This window comes from Parasteatoda tepidariorum, chromosome 8, assembly GCF_982258835.1.
Source record: "Parasteatoda tepidariorum strain Cologne lab strain chromosome 8, Ptep-v5.0, whole genome shotgun sequence".
Taxonomy (NCBI): domain Eukaryota; kingdom Metazoa; phylum Arthropoda; class Arachnida; order Araneae; family Theridiidae; genus Parasteatoda; species Parasteatoda tepidariorum.
Genome location: NC_141762.1, coordinates 53,644,310 through 53,661,546, shown reverse-complemented (window position 1 = coordinate 53,661,546; position 17,237 = coordinate 53,644,310). Strand labels below are relative to the sequence as shown.

At 27.8% G+C, this 17,237-nt stretch overlaps 1 protein-coding gene across 1 annotated transcript in view; it reads right to left on the bottom strand.

Moving 5' to 3' along the window:
* LOC107454398 (sodium channel protein para) overlaps positions 1 to 14,536 on the bottom strand; it is a 226,289-nt gene extending 211,753 nt beyond the window's left edge. The window contains exon 1 of the mRNA XM_071181380.2: positions 13,542 to 14,536. The gene's annotated coding sequence lies outside the window, so the exon portion shown is untranslated. The remainder of the gene's footprint in view (positions 1 to 13,541) is intronic.
* Positions 14,537 to 17,237: the final 2,701 nt, after the last annotated feature.

The following is a 17,237-nucleotide window of genomic DNA, read 5'->3' as shown; positions in this document are numbered from 1 at the left end:
ATATTGATCAAAAATTATCAGAACAACCGTAACTTTTCACGACAAACATTTTTCTATGCATTCCAAGAAAACGTTTTCCTTTTCAATTTTCTTTTTGGTTTAATATTTTTGATAAATTTATATTTTTTGTTTAACTATTATAATTTGAAAAAATAATGTGTTTTTTTTAAATAAAATTTTTATGTAGATTTTGAGATGAAGTAGTGCAATTCTAAAATTTTTTAATGTTTGACCAAAAATTAGGTAATATTAAAATAAATATTTTATATTATTTAAGTTTATTAATTTGAAAACACAGTCGGATTTGAACTTATCTTGTTAACATGCAATCCTTTATCTATATTTTTAAAAACAAAGTAACCATATAATCCCTCAATCTGGTTATACAAAATCACTGCTCAATTGTACCTAGATAATATTAAAATAAAAATTTTATGTTATTTATTTTATCAATTTAACAACAGAGCCAGATTTGAAGGTTATCTTGTTAACACGCAATTCCTTATCTACATTTTTAGCACCAAATTAAATCTAGAATCACTGAATCTGATAATGTGGAATCACTGATTGAATGTATTTAATTAATATTTAAATAAGTATTTTATATTATTTTATTCTGCAAATTTAACAGTGCCAAATTTGAATGCTATCATGTTAACATGCAATCCATTATCATAAATATTAAAGTAATGATTGCATGCTAACATGCAATCATTACTTTAATATTTATCACATTAATAATGTTATTGAATAATTTTAATAATATTAATAACTGCATATAGGGTAATTTTAAGATAAATGACCATAGTTTTTTTTATATTGAAATTAAAGTACTAAGAATAGGGACACAAGAATTGTTCATGCATATTTTAAACTCTCATACATTATATTATTATTATAAACATCGTTGAACAGTCGACCCAATTTTTTGGGTTTACGGCTACTAATGTTCAACTCCGCAGTCTTGTAATTTTGAACGAGATCTGGGAGACAAGAGAACTCCTGGATCAAGTTTTGGGAGAAATTTGCCTTCGTGGAGGACTTTTTTGAAGGAACTAACCCGCATCTACTTTACATTGAGAAGAAAATCACGAAGACCCCCCACGATTTGCCTGATGGCAAGGGGACTCTAACCCATGATCCATCTACCACTGAGAATATTTTTATGTCAACATTATGGTCGGTGTGAGCCGGGTGTGGAATTCGAGTCGACCAGCTATTGCTAGGATTGAACCTGGGTCACCTCATTGGGAGGCGAGAGCTCTGAACTCTCATACATCAACTTAACGTATTTTGAGCATAAAATAATGGAATATTGAAAACAAAATAAGAAAAAAAAATTAAATCAGATTAACAAGTGGCTCTCTCTCCTTATTGTTTAGGTAAGAAGACCATTTAATTCAGTAAAAGAAAAGTGAAGTTAGAATATAGAAAACAATGAACAACCATGAAAAACTTACAATTAGCTGTAAGGAATGAATTTTATCATGGAAAATAAAGGAAAAGAATCTAATGAACAAATTTAATCCATCTTTCCAATCAATCATAATTTTGACTACGGATTTCAAAGTTTGTACTTGTTTCATAAAGTCATTGCATGCAACTTGCACATCTCATCCAGTCATCGATTTTAGTTGTGGTATTGTATTTTTTCCACAGTATACAAATTGATATTCATCAAATTATGAGTTCTATCGAGTTTGTTATGGAATTCTGTCGGATAATGTCCATCTTCAGAATCGAAATGTAATAATCAGGGTTTGTACTGTTCCCACAAATTTAAGAAGTGGTTTCAATACCGTAATAGAAAGAGAAATTAAAGACTTTTATCAGTGGATATCTTTTAATTAGCTTTCATCTTAAAATTTCGAGATAAAACCAAACCATCATCAAATCCAAAAATTTCGTACCTAGAATTTATTTGGAGATTTTAAGTGTGATGGTGAAGACGCATGTAGTAAACAAAATACAACTTATTTTCTTTCTTTTTTTTACCTACTTTTATATTTTCAAGGACAAATGGCTCTTAATATGTAAACACGTATTAATAAAAAGCGGTCATCTCTCCAAGATTTTATGCGTCCATTTCTCTTAAAGTTGATGATGAAATGGCCACCAAATTTATAGCGTCACTTCACTATAGTATTCCTTTAATTGTTGCTCAGGAGGAAATATTGGACCATGTATTTGCTTTAAAAGCCCAGCAAGTTGAAACAAAACATAACCAACGCATTGAAGAACAACAGAATGCTTAATTCATGTAAAATAATCAAATCTTGAATAAAATAAACATTAAAATATTACATACTTTTTGTTGTAGCTAAAAGCAATGCTTTTTTTAAATTGATAAACAGGTTAAACTGTTTTTTGCGAAACTGCATTTGCTGCAATATATTAAAAATGTAGGATATATTTAAACTGGTCATCTCTCTTCTATGGCTATCTAACCTAAAATTACCCTGTTGTTGTTGTTATTGCTTATCCCCTTGGTCTAGGGCCCCAGACCAAGTCCAGAAGATCATATCGCATCAGCAAGTCATAAACAGTCTCTCCCTCATTCATCAGTTGCCTCACAGAGGCACCAATTCAATCCAAAAGATGAGATGGAGAAGCAATGGCCGAGCAATGACAATAGAAAATTACCATATATTAATAATAATAATAATTTTGTTCATTAAATGATGCTAAAAATGTTTATTCTTCTGGGCTTCTTGAATGCAGTCTATTATGATTCAGAGTGTGTAGATGATGAAAATACGAGTGTTTCAAATAGAAGACATTTGAAAGCAATTTTGTTCCTGAACACACATGCGATTTCTTTGTAATTTTTTGTCTCCCATTTCTCTTCACTTTAATTGGTAAAAATTGGCATGGGAAAAATATTGCAAAATTTAAAGATATATATAGATTTATACGAAAAGGCAAAAGAAAATGCATCCAGCAGAGCAGAGAAATTTTAATACATTTGCTCTCTTTTTCGAGAACTCTTAAAAACTTCACAGCATGCTTATAAGGCGTTAATGTTGTGCAATCCCATAACAGTTCGTTGTTGGACAAAAGGGAACGGGGTTTCCTGGCTAATGGCATGCTGGTGATAACGTGATCAGCAAACCGTAATCAACAACTACCTTTACTTCGCAGACAAGTTGGTACCCAGTGATCTGAAGTTGGGTGGGCTTCGAGCCGACACCGAGAATCGAAACCCAGTGCTTCACAATGACAACTCAGTTTATTAACCATTAAAAAATCCTGACTCTTAAACGTTTTGTATATGTTTTCAATATTTTTATGACAGTTTGGTAAAAATATCAAAAGACAATTATTGCGCCAAAGAATTAAGAATAATATTTGAAGATCAAGTAGAAAGAACAGTTAATGTCCATTTCTCAGAAAAATGGTGATTAGATCACTTTTTGAATATGGAAGATTGCTAATTTTTGACTAATCCATAACGTGGTAAAATCTGTTCTCCCCAAGAGTTCAATAAAGATGGACCTTGCTGATAAGAAAGGATTCCTGACCGGCACAAAATTCAATTCCCCCCTTCCCCCTTAGAAACAGCATACATGAACATAGACCATTCTTCCCCCTTGATCTTCATTTGTTTCCACTTGAAATATTAGCAATAAATATTTCATAAAATACATAAAAGTTGATAATATAATATTTTTGACACGAATTTCATTCTATCATCAGTTATATTAAAACTATTAATTTAGTTATAAACAATATAAAATATTAGTGTATCTATTCAATATTTTATTGCCAATAATTGTTTTATTTACATTTTTCTGCATTAAAATGTGTCGAGTAAATGTAAAATAACTTGAATTGTATTAATCTACTGTAGGTTTCAAAACAAAACACTATATTTTAATATTTTCCTAAGTTTTGTGAATAAATTTGAGCCAACTTCAGTAGAGATCACTGCGTTTTTTTTTAGATTTTAAATGCTCTCTGCAACAAAATGTTTCTTTGTTGTTGATAAAAATACTTATTATATTTCATTTACAACAATAGAAATAACAAAACCATAGTAATTATTATTTTTCATTGATTTAACATCGATATTTTATTTTATAGAAATATAATTGACCTTTTTTAGAATAATAGTTACAATTAGAGACTTTGTAACATTTTTGCTATAAATTTTTATAAATATAGGAATTAAACATTTAAAGCTTGAACTATATTAACTGTATTCTATTAAATTATTCGTAAACTATATGGAAATAAAACATAAAATAAAAATCTTCGGATAATTATAGGCAAATATCAAAAACAATCCACATTAAAAAAAATTTCAGAAATGACAAAGCTAATGTCATTGGAAAAAACTGATTTCTAAATCTTATTTGCTCACATCTAACAAAATTATTCTTGGTTCTAAGCTATATCAATAATTGTTATCGTTTAAAACAACAATAATAATAATACTTTTAACTTCTTTGCTAATTTATATAAAAACTAAAATAAAATTATTTCTTAAATAGAAAGTTTTAAGTTGTACATATGAAATTTAAGACTTTATGATGCATTTCATGATATATGTAAGAATTTAAGTGAAAAAATCTCATCCTACACTGCATGTATGACAAAACATTTCAAATATTAGTGTCAATATATATCAATATAAGTCACTTATGATGATAATTATTAACAGGTGGATAATCCAATAATCCCATTTTAAAGAGAACTTATTACATGGAGAAAGGCATTCTGGTTAAATAACCGTACTGAATGGTATGAACATTTCTGGTAAAAAAAAAAAAAACTTTTTTCTTTAATGAATCAAAAACTTTAATAAATCAAAATATACAGTATTTAAGCAATTCATTTGAAAATTTTTTCATTCATAAAGTAAAAGTTTACCGGAAATTGTAGTTTTCAAAATTGTTGTTTTTGTTTCTAATGCTACTTGCCTGCTTTGTGAAACCGAGCAAATTTTAAGGCAAAGTGTGCGTTTCTTGTTTTTCAGTGGCGCCATCTATAGCCAAGAATCCGACTTCTGCCACACCATACATTGCACTCGTTTATAGGGCGGACTCATTCATACATCCATTCATTCATCCACAGATCGTAATTTTGACCTGAATCAGAGAACGATCGATCTCCAATCCAGTACCCCCAGAGGTATTGATTTGTCATGGGAACATGGAGGACTTTTGCGACTCGACAGATTTAACGTGCATGAGTCACTTTACAACACGGGGAGTGATCGGCCTGCGGGATTCGAACCCACGAACTCTCGGACATTGGCCTAGCGTCCTACAGACCAGGATATCCCGGCCCTTTCAAAATTGTAGTCTTTATTACTACACACTCAGTTAAAAATTCAAAAATGAATAATAAATGTAGGCTTTTATGCCAATCCTCTTAGGTATCATGATAAAATTACCACATTTTACGAATTTTAACACGTTATAAAACTATATCGTATTGTTTTTAATTTTGCAAAAATCATATTCAAATCACTTCGGTAAAAATTATCGAATTTTTGGTGTTCCCAGAGAGCCAGAAACACGGTAAATTTGACCACTTAACCATTTTTTTCTCTGTTTATAAAGCTTTTCATAAATAAGGAGCTTAATGCGTTTTCAAATACGGGCACAATATTTTTGAAACATTATTTAAAATAGTGCAAAATATAAAATAATATTTATCATTTTTAGAGAAAAAATAATTGAAACCTTTTAGCAAATAACCTAAACTTTAAGATTTTATTATGTCTTTTTTAAGTAGTTATTCGAAACATACTCTACGTTAAAAAAAACTTTTTATGAAGTTTACTATAAATCAGGAACATAATGTGTTTTTCAAGCACAATCACTATTTGTTAATATTTTTAGTGACATTTCCTCTTCAATCCATCAATTTGATCAGTAAAAGGTAAATAAAAAATACGGAACAACGACTAAGATCTTTTCCGTCATCAAACAAAGGTATACTGGCTGTAATGCAATAAAAGAAAGAACAATTTTTATTGGAAAAAAACGTATTAAACACGTATAAAGAGTAAAAATAAAGGAAAGAAAATAGCTTGAAGCGTGTATAGATCAGACAGTTAGTTCCCATGGTTACTCATTAAAACGAACACGAATGCAATTTATTGTTGATTTTGATTAATAAAATTATCACCGTTTAAGAAAAGAAATCTGTTGCATGACTTTTATTTAATGGAGCTTAAGTATTAAATACTGGGATTGTATAGAAAACTATTTAAATAAAATTTAATTTTAAAATATATTATGGTTTAAAAAATTTCAAAAATAAGAAATATTGTATTTTTTACTTGGTTGTTTCCTAATTTTTTTTTTTTTACAGAACCATTATTGTCATCAAAAAAATATAAAAATTATGATATAATTTTATAATATTTATGATAAAATTTTTCTAAACCATGCATGAGAAATTATTTGTTGAAAATTAAGCCGTATTCCACGTTCAAAATTGTAGTTTTTTTTTTAAAACTATATTTCTATCTGAAAAAAATGTTTTATATGTTTCTGTGCATGCATTATATAAGAACACTTTTATGTAAAACATTATTTTTATTATAATTGTATTTAATAATAGCAATATAGCAATATAATAATTAATAAATAGCAATATAATAATTAATAAATAGCAATATAATAATTAATAATAATTCTGACGCCCGGTGGCTGAGTGGTAGCGCTTCGCGCTGCCGTGCCACAGGTCCTTGGTTCGATCCTTGGGCCGGGCAAGGCCGACTCAGCCTTTCATCCCTTCAGTGGGTCGATAAAATGAGTACCTAGCATGCTTGGGAACTAACACTGGGGGTTCCGCGTTCGGCTGACCACCCGACCGGAACATATGCTCCTGCACCCCAGAGCCCAAGGTCAAGAAAACTGAGATGGGCACAGTCGGCCTTGGCCCTCTTAATGGGCTGTCGCGCCACTGAGTTAGTTAGTTTTTAATAGCAATATTCTAACGAAAATTATATAAATAATATATGTTTTTTCTAAATCATGCATAAGAAATTGCGTGGTGTGAAACTAATCTATAACTTTTTTCACACAACCAAGTATAAGTTTTGCTTTAAACTAATTTTTAAATCTAAAAATAAATGTTTCTACTAGGTAATCTGTTAGAAATTCAGCATATCAATAAAAGATTAAACATTTTTCAATTGTAAACAATTTGAATATTTATATATTTTTTAATTAATTGTGATCAAAAATATGAAATTAGAATGTCGAATAGTTTTAAGTTAAAAAAATATATGATTTTCTTAACAGTGTCTTAAAAATGGATTTACCTTTAAATATATTTATTAGCTTTCTAATAACTAGATGACAGAAGGAGATATTTTTGAGCCAATTCTTTTCAAATTTTTCAAATATTTGGAGAAAAAAAATAAAAGTAAAAAAATGAAAAATAATATTTTTCATCATATCTGAAAGTGCTTCAGATTTATTTATTTATTTTTGTTTATTTCGCATGTTATGTTGTAGATTTTAGTTTCCTGTAATCGATTTTTGAAACAGTTTCCAATTTATGAATTTCAAAATTAAATTGTCATATTTTTATGCGAAAAATAAAGTACAATAATCAAAATTATGAGATGCAATTTATGTGTTTTTTAATGAAGTTTCTCAAATCATTATTTAGTCGTTATTAATTGCAAATTTATAAATGTTTTCGATGATTACTCTGAATATCTCTATTTTTTTTCTCTATATCAAATACCAATGCAATAAAACAACGTTCAGATTTATTAAATTTATTAGTAACTCAAAAATCTGCATTTTGATTTTTTTTCAGTTCATTTGATTTCTTAATTGTATTTGCAATACAATTTCTTTTAGAACTTAATTAGGATTTTTAATATTTTAACAAATAGAGATTTCCTTACTGAATGTTTTGAAAAGCTTACATTTTTATGTCATAAAGGAAGTTTAACTTTTTACATTGCTAAAAAAGGAAATTTTTTAATAATAATTTTGTTATTTTTAAATACCCGTAAATTACATCAATGCAGAAAATAAAAAGAATAAGCAGTTTATGTACAGAAATTTAAATATTTGTCTACAACTATGCTTTTTAATTATATGAAACTTAGTTATCTAAAATTTTTAAAAACCATCATCGTGACATAGATATTTTTTAATAAAATGTTAATTAACATATACTTTGAAGGAAATCCGTATTTTGTGCATATTTTATTAAATTATGAAATTAATTTATTTGATCAATGTAAATTTAGTTTCTTTTTAAATTTGTTGTTTTAAATTTCTCATCACTTTTGAGATTCTTTTATGCTTGATACATTTTTGCTAAATTTATTACCCATTGATCAGCTCACATTACCTTTATGAAAAACCAGTAGTTTAGTTTATTACCTTATTTATTTCATAATGTTCAAACATTTATTCGTAAATTTTCTTTAAAATAAACTAATAAGTAAAATTAACTGAATTGTCTTTTATCAAAAAATATTATTTCAAATATAATATATAATATTATATCAAAAAATACAATTATTCTGAAAATATTTGTATTACCTCAGAGAGAAAATATGTAGAATAAATAATATTCTATATACTTTCTGAAACTATGAGTCGCATCTGAACAAGACACTGCAGTACTGCAGAAATCAAGGCGATGCGAGAACGACTTTATATTTCAATTAAATTATTCAATTAAATTATTCAATTCATTCAATAAAATTTTCAATTAAATTATTTAATTAAAATTTTGCTTTTCCAAAAAAGAACGCTTAAGAAAAACAGGTAGTACAAAATTTCATTTGAATCAGATAATTACAAAGTGACCTTCAATCTCCCTGATACAATAATAATTTAGCAATACAATAATAATTTATTTCATATAAGTGAAAGAAGCACTTATTGAAAAAATTAAAATTATTATATTTTTTCAATAATAATTTTTTTGCGTGGAAAGCAGAATGAATAATTAATATAATATTGCAACTTGTGAAAAAATTCACATAATTATTTTTTACAAAAAATGATTTGAGTATCGAGCAGCAATTGTCTGTGTTCAGCAACGATATGTTAAATACATTGCTTTTCATTTTTATCTTTGCAGAGAATATTATCGTATTCTAACTTCAATTTTTTGCAGTAACATTCATATCATAATTGCTGCTCATATATTTTCTTTTCACTAATGTAGACATTATTATTTTCTAATCTTATCAAAAAAAGATAGTAAGTGATATAAAATCTCCCGAAAATTTTTGTAGTGTGATTTCGAAAAAATTGTTGGTTTTTAAGGAGAGAAAAATGATTTTGGTTTAAAAAAAATATCACTTTTGGTGAAGTAATTTTTTCATTTTCGCCTGCTGCCAACGTAAATTAAATTGAATCATTGCTATTAGTTAAGGCTAAAACTACAATTTAGAGAACCAACGCAAGACCCGGTTTAAAAAATTGTCTATAACATTACGATTTCTGTATCAATATCTTGATAATGTATTAGTTGAAGCATGATTACAAAATTTTGAAAAGATGCTTAAATTAATTTTTTTGGTAGACACCAGTCTCAAACGTAGACTCCAGCAAGAAAAATATACGGTATCTTTTTAAGAATTTGTCTATTAGATAATTGAAATCTTTCTTGAAAAAGGTTTACTCAAGATCATGAATTGCTTTTTCAATATAGTATCTGGTATAGGAAGAGACATTCCATTTTTTTGAATGCTGCCAAAAAAAAGATCATATTTAAATCCGAAAATTATCGGTAATCATCTCATAAATCAGTGGTATTATGGGAATCGTCAGGTATTTTTGTGCTTTAAGTTAGGAATTTTTTTTTTAAATTTCGTCCTGATTTCTCTAAATTTTTTGAAAAGTGCCTGAAGTTGCACTTACCAAAATGTCGAAACTACCCTATAAAACTAATTTTAAAAATATGATGTCGCCAAAAAAGGTACAACAAAAGTTTCTTAATTTTCAAAGGCACCAATGATTTGACCTGCGTTGTTTGCTTTTGTATCACGACTAAGTGCCTAAATTTCATCTGTTATACCCCTTATTCCTCTTCCCTGTTTAGTCAACAGCAATGGCTTGTACTTTTTTGAAGATGTTAGTATTTCAAGAATTAACAGTCTTCAATACTTTTAGGTGCAAAGAGGCGTTTTTCGTTGTTTTTGGTAAATCTAATAAAAAAATATTTTTAATACTTTTCTATTTTTTACAAAGGCGATTCGGTTTAATACTGCCTATATAGTGTCCTACCTAAAATCTTTTGTCACAGCAATCAGTATATAGACCCCATATCTAATTTTGATTTTGTATTAAAGACTTCCAAGAGAAGGAAAGTAGAAAACTGTGATACAGCTTTTTGATGTACCAAATTAGGTAAAGATGCATCACTCAACCATGCGACATGGGAAAATGCACATGATCTCAGGAGAGAAATATTTCAGAAAATATAATGGAAGTCAGAAGTAAAAGAAATACTGATGATGAAAGTTTCCGGAAAATAAGGTCACAAAAGAAAAACATATATATATGAAAAAGTGGCTTCTTGGGCAAACATTTCATAGTCAATGAAGTTGGCCTTGCATTTGGTCCGATTAACATAACATTTTGCACAATTCCTATTTTCGTTGATTGAAACAAGACGAGAGATCACGGGCTAAATTTTTTAAAAAATGAAAAGTTAAGGCAACCTAAATATATTTGTTACTATAGGTGTAATAGAACATGATATCTTGCTTTTCAACTCAGAGGAAGAAAAGAAAAAAGGTGGACTGAAAATGGCTTTTTGGGCTGAAATCACATCTCATGGTCAATTGAGGGTCACTTTGCAGTTGTCAAATTAACTTGGAATTAAAATTTTGCAAAAAAAATTTTTTTCTCTGTTGATTGAAACAAGTTGAGGAGGTGAGAGCTAAGCAATTTTTCAAAAGTTTAAAAATAAGGAGGCAATCCCTTATTTTTTAGGATTCTGTATATAATAAAATCCCTTTAAATATGTTAAATTTTACTCAGAAATAAACGTAAAAACAGGCTAAATTTGCAAGGAATTTGAATCTGTTAACACTCTATTACTCATTAACGATATTCTGATTTGTATGAGTTTCTCATTTGATTTGTATAATGAAATTCTACTACTGTTTGAAATTCGATAAAAGTTGATAACAAGTTTTTAGAATTTTTAAAAGTATTTTCTTTAAATAAGAATTTCAGAAATTTCCTATAGAAATGATATTAAAATCAATAATTGATGAAAAAAGGTAAAACCGGTATTATAGCTTTTATAAAGAAATTGAATTTTTGAAAGATGTTTTAAATATTTTTATTTACTCAACTAGATAATTCTAAATTTAAGGTTTTTAGTCTAAATCTAAAAAAATTTAAAACTTCTTTTTGGCAATTACTTAGCTTTATGAATTTTTCTCTTTTACAATGTCTTGTTAGTAACACCAATCTAACAACGAACGTAACAAACTTATTAACAAAACCTGTATTAGGTTTTTCTTTAAGAATTTCAAATTTACGCACTATTTAGAACAGTAAAATAATATGGGTAATATTTTTTCAATAATATATGTTAAAATGATAGGGAGTATAAAAACAAACTTAAAAATGTTCATATTAGACTAAAAATCATCAACTAAATATCGTCAACTGAAAGAAATTTGAAATTAAAAACTGTATGAAAAAACATTTAAATGACATAAGATCTTAAAATAAAGTATCAAAAAAATTAAAAATATTTATTAATTTCATTGAAAAACTTTTTTTTCGTGTGAGTTAACAGTTTCCTCAATGCAAATAATCAAAAGTAATTTACAAACCAAGTTCCCAAACTTAAGCACGCAAATATTCACTCTTAAAGATTTAGAGTCACTTTTAGAATAAAAACTTATTTCTTTCCTTCTTCTCAAAACCACCTGAAGAATTACGGAAGTATAGTTTGGCAACTGTTCAAAAGAAGGGTGCTCTTTAACAAATTGTTTTTCTCTGAAACTAACGTACAATTCTTGGCACTATTATAGACTAGTAGGATGATAGCCAAGTGATAGTAAAGTGGACCTTGAATTTGGTTCATTCATATATTTAATATTTGTTTACATTCCCGAAATTAAAAGAATATAATTTAAAGCCCATTTATAGTAAAAAAAATTATATTAAAACTAATAAAATATTCTTAAGTTACAAAATTACAATTAAAATATATATATTTTTAAGGGAAACATTAATTGCATTTTTATATAAAAAATTAAGTTTAAGTATTCATAAAATTTAATATATTTAGAAAGAAAAGGTACATAAAATTAGCACATGAAGTAAGAGGTACATAGCTTTTAACTTTGTAAGTAAAAGAAATACAAACAATATTTTTTCTGCCTATGATTGACTACATAACACTTTTATTTTCATTCTGGAATATAATGATACGCTTAAAAATACGTAAAACAAAATTATATGTATTTAATTCAATTATGTGTATAGACCGAGAAAATTAAAAAATAAAATATTTTGAAATATTTCCTATTCATAAAATTTGTTATAAAAAATATTGTAATATTTTATATAAACTCCTTCATTTGATTATTGCACTAATGAAAATAAAAAGATTTGATTTATTGTTTTAACTTTGGAAATTTTTTTTTAGATAAAGTGCAGCTGATCTTTATAAAGTAATGAGCATGTAAGCTTTTTATTGTTTTATGAAGGTTTGAGTTTCTGTAATAGCATTCATCATTAAACATAGAAATATTATGAAATAGAAATATTATAAAACATATAAATTTTTATTGTTTTATAAAGGTTTGAGTTTCTGTAATAACATTCATCATCAAACATGGAAATATTATGACGAAAAAGTGATGTTAATAATTTCCGTGAAATTAAAGAATTTCGCAAAAGTTCTCTATGATATATTTCATTATTCTGACATAAAAACTTTCTATACATAACTCTGCTTTGAAACAAGATTTATAAGTAAAATGTTTGAATTTAAGTTTTTATAAATTTGTATTGTTTTAAACATAACAATTTTGATAAATTTCTTGATTTATTTACTTTTGAGACTAAGTAAGCAATGCTACTTTTCTATCAACATCCTTTTTAACTAATGATCTTGCACACATTTCAAAGTAAACGAACTTTTTTTTAAAAAAAAACATTGTCTCAATTAGAGGTTAATTTATGCCATAAACACGGAATAAGCTTTCGTAAAGTTTGCTTATATATGTTAAAAATGAAAAAAATTGTACAAATGGGATTAAAGTATTTATAGTCAAAAGGAATTGCATAAATACAAAGAAATGGAAATTTAGGCAATTTAAAAACATGTTAATGGGATTTTTTGTCCATTCACAAAACGGTAACAATAAATATTGTGTTGATTGAAGAATATACACCACAACAAAAAAAACTTTTTTTTTTCAATTTCAAACGTAATTCAAATGTAAAATAAAATAAATGAATATTCATGGAAAGTAAGATCGTGATGCATCATGAATTAAAGTTTTGTAATCTATCCCAAAATACTTTTCTATAAATTTATTACATATTTAAATAAGGAATATATCTTACCAGCTGTGACAGACTGTCAAATCTCAATCATGTTGATGTCTTCGAAGATTTGGAGATCTTATCTCCTTCGGAAAAGAGCAGTCACCATATCTGTACATTCCTTCTCGAATAGAAATACAAATAAATAAATTTTAAATTGGGGGCTGATATTTTTTTCGATTACACCAATTTATAACATGGATCGGATAGAAGAGGCAGGATGGAGAAACTTGTGGAAAAAGTGAGAAAACAAAAACAAAAATAAAACAAAACTAGTATTCCTACGATTTTATATACAAGTCAACGTTATCCATCTCATGATCGTTCTTTAGAATTGGTTGGATGAGAAACTACCCAACGGAGGTATATGGTGAATAAACTACACTTAGAAGAACTATATTTCTAAATCCAAAATAGGGAAAGGGGAACGTCAGAATTGGGCTGAAATTCCAAATTATGTCTTATTGCCTGGGGTCCGCCATCTTGTTTTAGCCAGACCAAAACATATCACAAATTGTTCTAAGACCGAGATTCGAATTCCTTGACGATCGTTTGGGGATTTTTCTCCGTTTTACATCCCTCCGAAAAAAAAGGGATTTTAATGAGGGTCCAAAGACCCTCACAGATTTGCGATAGTTAGAAAACTATTCGTTAGCATCAATAATTTTATGGCAATGGGGCGCTTGATTTTAATTTTTTCCGTACCACTTCCTACAATAACAACTTGACTGATCTACGTGCTGGTGCACCGACGGAGTCCCGAAGAATTTTCATCTCATCTCTGGTACTTTCTGGTAGTATCTGATTCGTCCTTGCATTGGCAGTATTCCCATGTCCATCCATGTACTGGTGATTGTCCGAAGAATCAAAGACATAATAGAGAGTTTTATTTATTTACTTATTTTAACCCTTGATAAAAGAAAAATATTCTTTAGGGTCCTGGTGACAGTCATCCAAAAGCTGCAGTTGAGGTTTGGGAAAAGCAGCAGCATCAGAGCAATGGGAAAGGTCGAATCGATCGACAAGGCGTCATCCGAACGTGCGCGGGTTTACCTGCGCAGATAAGATTTAGCTTTTGGGGATGGGTAAGCCTTTTTCTCTTCCGACACCCCCGCATCCCAAGTTACGTTCACCTCTTCATTCTCTGGAAGGTTGTGGTGTCTCCAAAGAATAGCGGGATAGGGGGCCGAATTGTGTGTATGTGAATTAAAGATCGAACGATCGGTAAAAACTTCTATTTCAAGTTGAACTTGACTGGGATGAAGACCACTTGTAGCACTTTAAATGGCTCGAGTAATCCCTCGTTCGTGTTTTTCAATCTGCAAAAAAGTATGCTTGAAGATACTAAGGATTCTCAGAATAAAGATTTTACTTTAATTTGCATTTTTTTTGTTTCGTTTTGTTCTGGATATTTGAAACACGATGTTTGAGCCTAAAGAGATAAAAATCAGCCATATCTGCTCTAAATTAAGTTGTAAGAAATAAAATTATACGACGTTTTCTTAAGCTACATTAAAAAAAATATTAAGTGGTTCCATGTTGTTTTTTTTTAAATTTTTTTTAATTAGTTTAAATTCCTTATATTTTTAACACTTTGATGCTGAATTTTCCGCAAACACATTTTCCAAACTTTTTCATTATTTTGTATCAATTTAGATCAAAATAAGGGAAAAATATTTTTATTTCGAATTTTGAAAATTTATCGTTCGTTATGAAATAGGGATAGATAGAGAGACACATTTGTCCCTTAGTATGGACAGACGGCTAACTTCCATACAATAATTTTTTTCAAATTTGCACGGATTTACAGTTATTTAGATATAATAGAAACAGTAAATAAGAATTATGAAACTTCTTTAATTTACAAAATCAATTATTGACAATTTTTGAGCTTGACTTTGCGATAAAAAATACCAAAATATAGTTTTACTTGTAATTAAAGCTTCGAAAAATATATTAATCAGAAACCGGCGTCTTATTTGAAACAAAGGGTTAAACAGTAAAGCAACTTGAAAATTAATCAAACAAAAAAAAAACAAATATAATGCTACACATATGTTTTATTATTAAATTGTTATCTAATGTTATTAGATAACAATTATTATCTAATCTTACAATTAGATAACAATGTTATCTAAAGTTTTATTATTGAAAATCTTAATTTAGGTCACACAGTGAGGAATACCAAAGGTGTGTTTCAGATTTCAAACACATTACGTTTAAAAACACATTGCATTTAAAAATTTAATTGAATTTATCACAAAATGGAAACTGCTAAAAGATTACTGCTTTTTGAACCAGTTAGCACTACGCAAGAAATATGAATAAATTAAATGCCAGGCAAACAAGATCTAAGTTTTGATTAATAAAGTTTCAATGAAGTTAATAATATATCAAACTTTAAAGATTAAAATGATTAATTGTTTTTTCATTCTGATACATTTAATTTTAAGACACAGACTTTTTAGACTAAGACTATTTTTTCAATAAAATATGCTTATAATTTAAATTGAATATTAGTTTTCCTTCCACGAAGGAGAAATATTATGAGAAAGGGAAATTAATATTTGATATATTTAATTTGATATATATGTGATGTAATTAAAAAAAACCAGACTTTAGCAATTACCACCGTCATTTTTAAATGTGTCGAGGTAATTAGAAAGTCTTCAATATTTTTTTTAAAAATTTAAATGGTCCTTGTTTAGAATAATTAAAAACCACTTACATACTTTTAAGCCAATTAAAAAATATGGGAAGAATTATTCAATAAGAATGAATTTTCCAAAGCTCCCTGTAATAAACCTCTATAAAGCTCTATGAAGTAAATAAATATAGCCTTCATGTAGCAATTACAACCTTTAATTTAATAAGAATAGGAACTTATTATAATGGACTTATTCCAAACTGTCTGAAATAAATCAGGTTAATTGAAAAAGGAATGCTATACTTTACAATCAGCCTAAAAAACTATTTTAATTCTTTTCGGATCTAGAATTTTTGGGTCAAGGAATGCTTTTTCCTGATTATTTTTTTTTATTTTTGCTTCAAGTATTAAAATACTAATAGGTTTGTTGACGGCAAGGTTTAAAATTCTCTGCGGTACTATACTCTGAGGTATTGAGGTATTTTTTTTAAAAAAGTCCTTTTGATTTACTTAATGTCTTATTAAAAATAAATTTTACAAACTATTCACTGTAGTTAGAAATGTTAATTGTAACTAACTGTAGGAAAATAATAAGAATAAACTGGTTGAAAATTACTGATATTGGGTTCCACTGCAACTGGAGGTATTATGATAATTATTCGATCGATTTTCTTGCCCTTTTCAACATAAAATATTTAATAAAGTAATGGTTACAATTTAAAAAGTAGAATTTGAATGGATTTTCTATTAATTTTCATAACAGATAGACAGTGAACAGGAAAATAATGGAACATGCTGAATAACTTTTTGTCTATTGATCGAATTTTCACAAATCAATTTCATCTTAATGATTCCAGATCCTAAATTTGAAAGTACTAATTAGTTAGTTCGGATGATATTTGAAGTTCCAAAATCACACACAAAAATGTACTTTCTCTTAAAATACGCATCTTTTTCCCGAAAGTTTGGTTTCTTGACCTTAAATATGGGAGACAATTACAATGGTAATGGACAATTACAATGGTATATTATGGTAATGTTTATTGTACTTTAACTTTTCCGAACTTTTG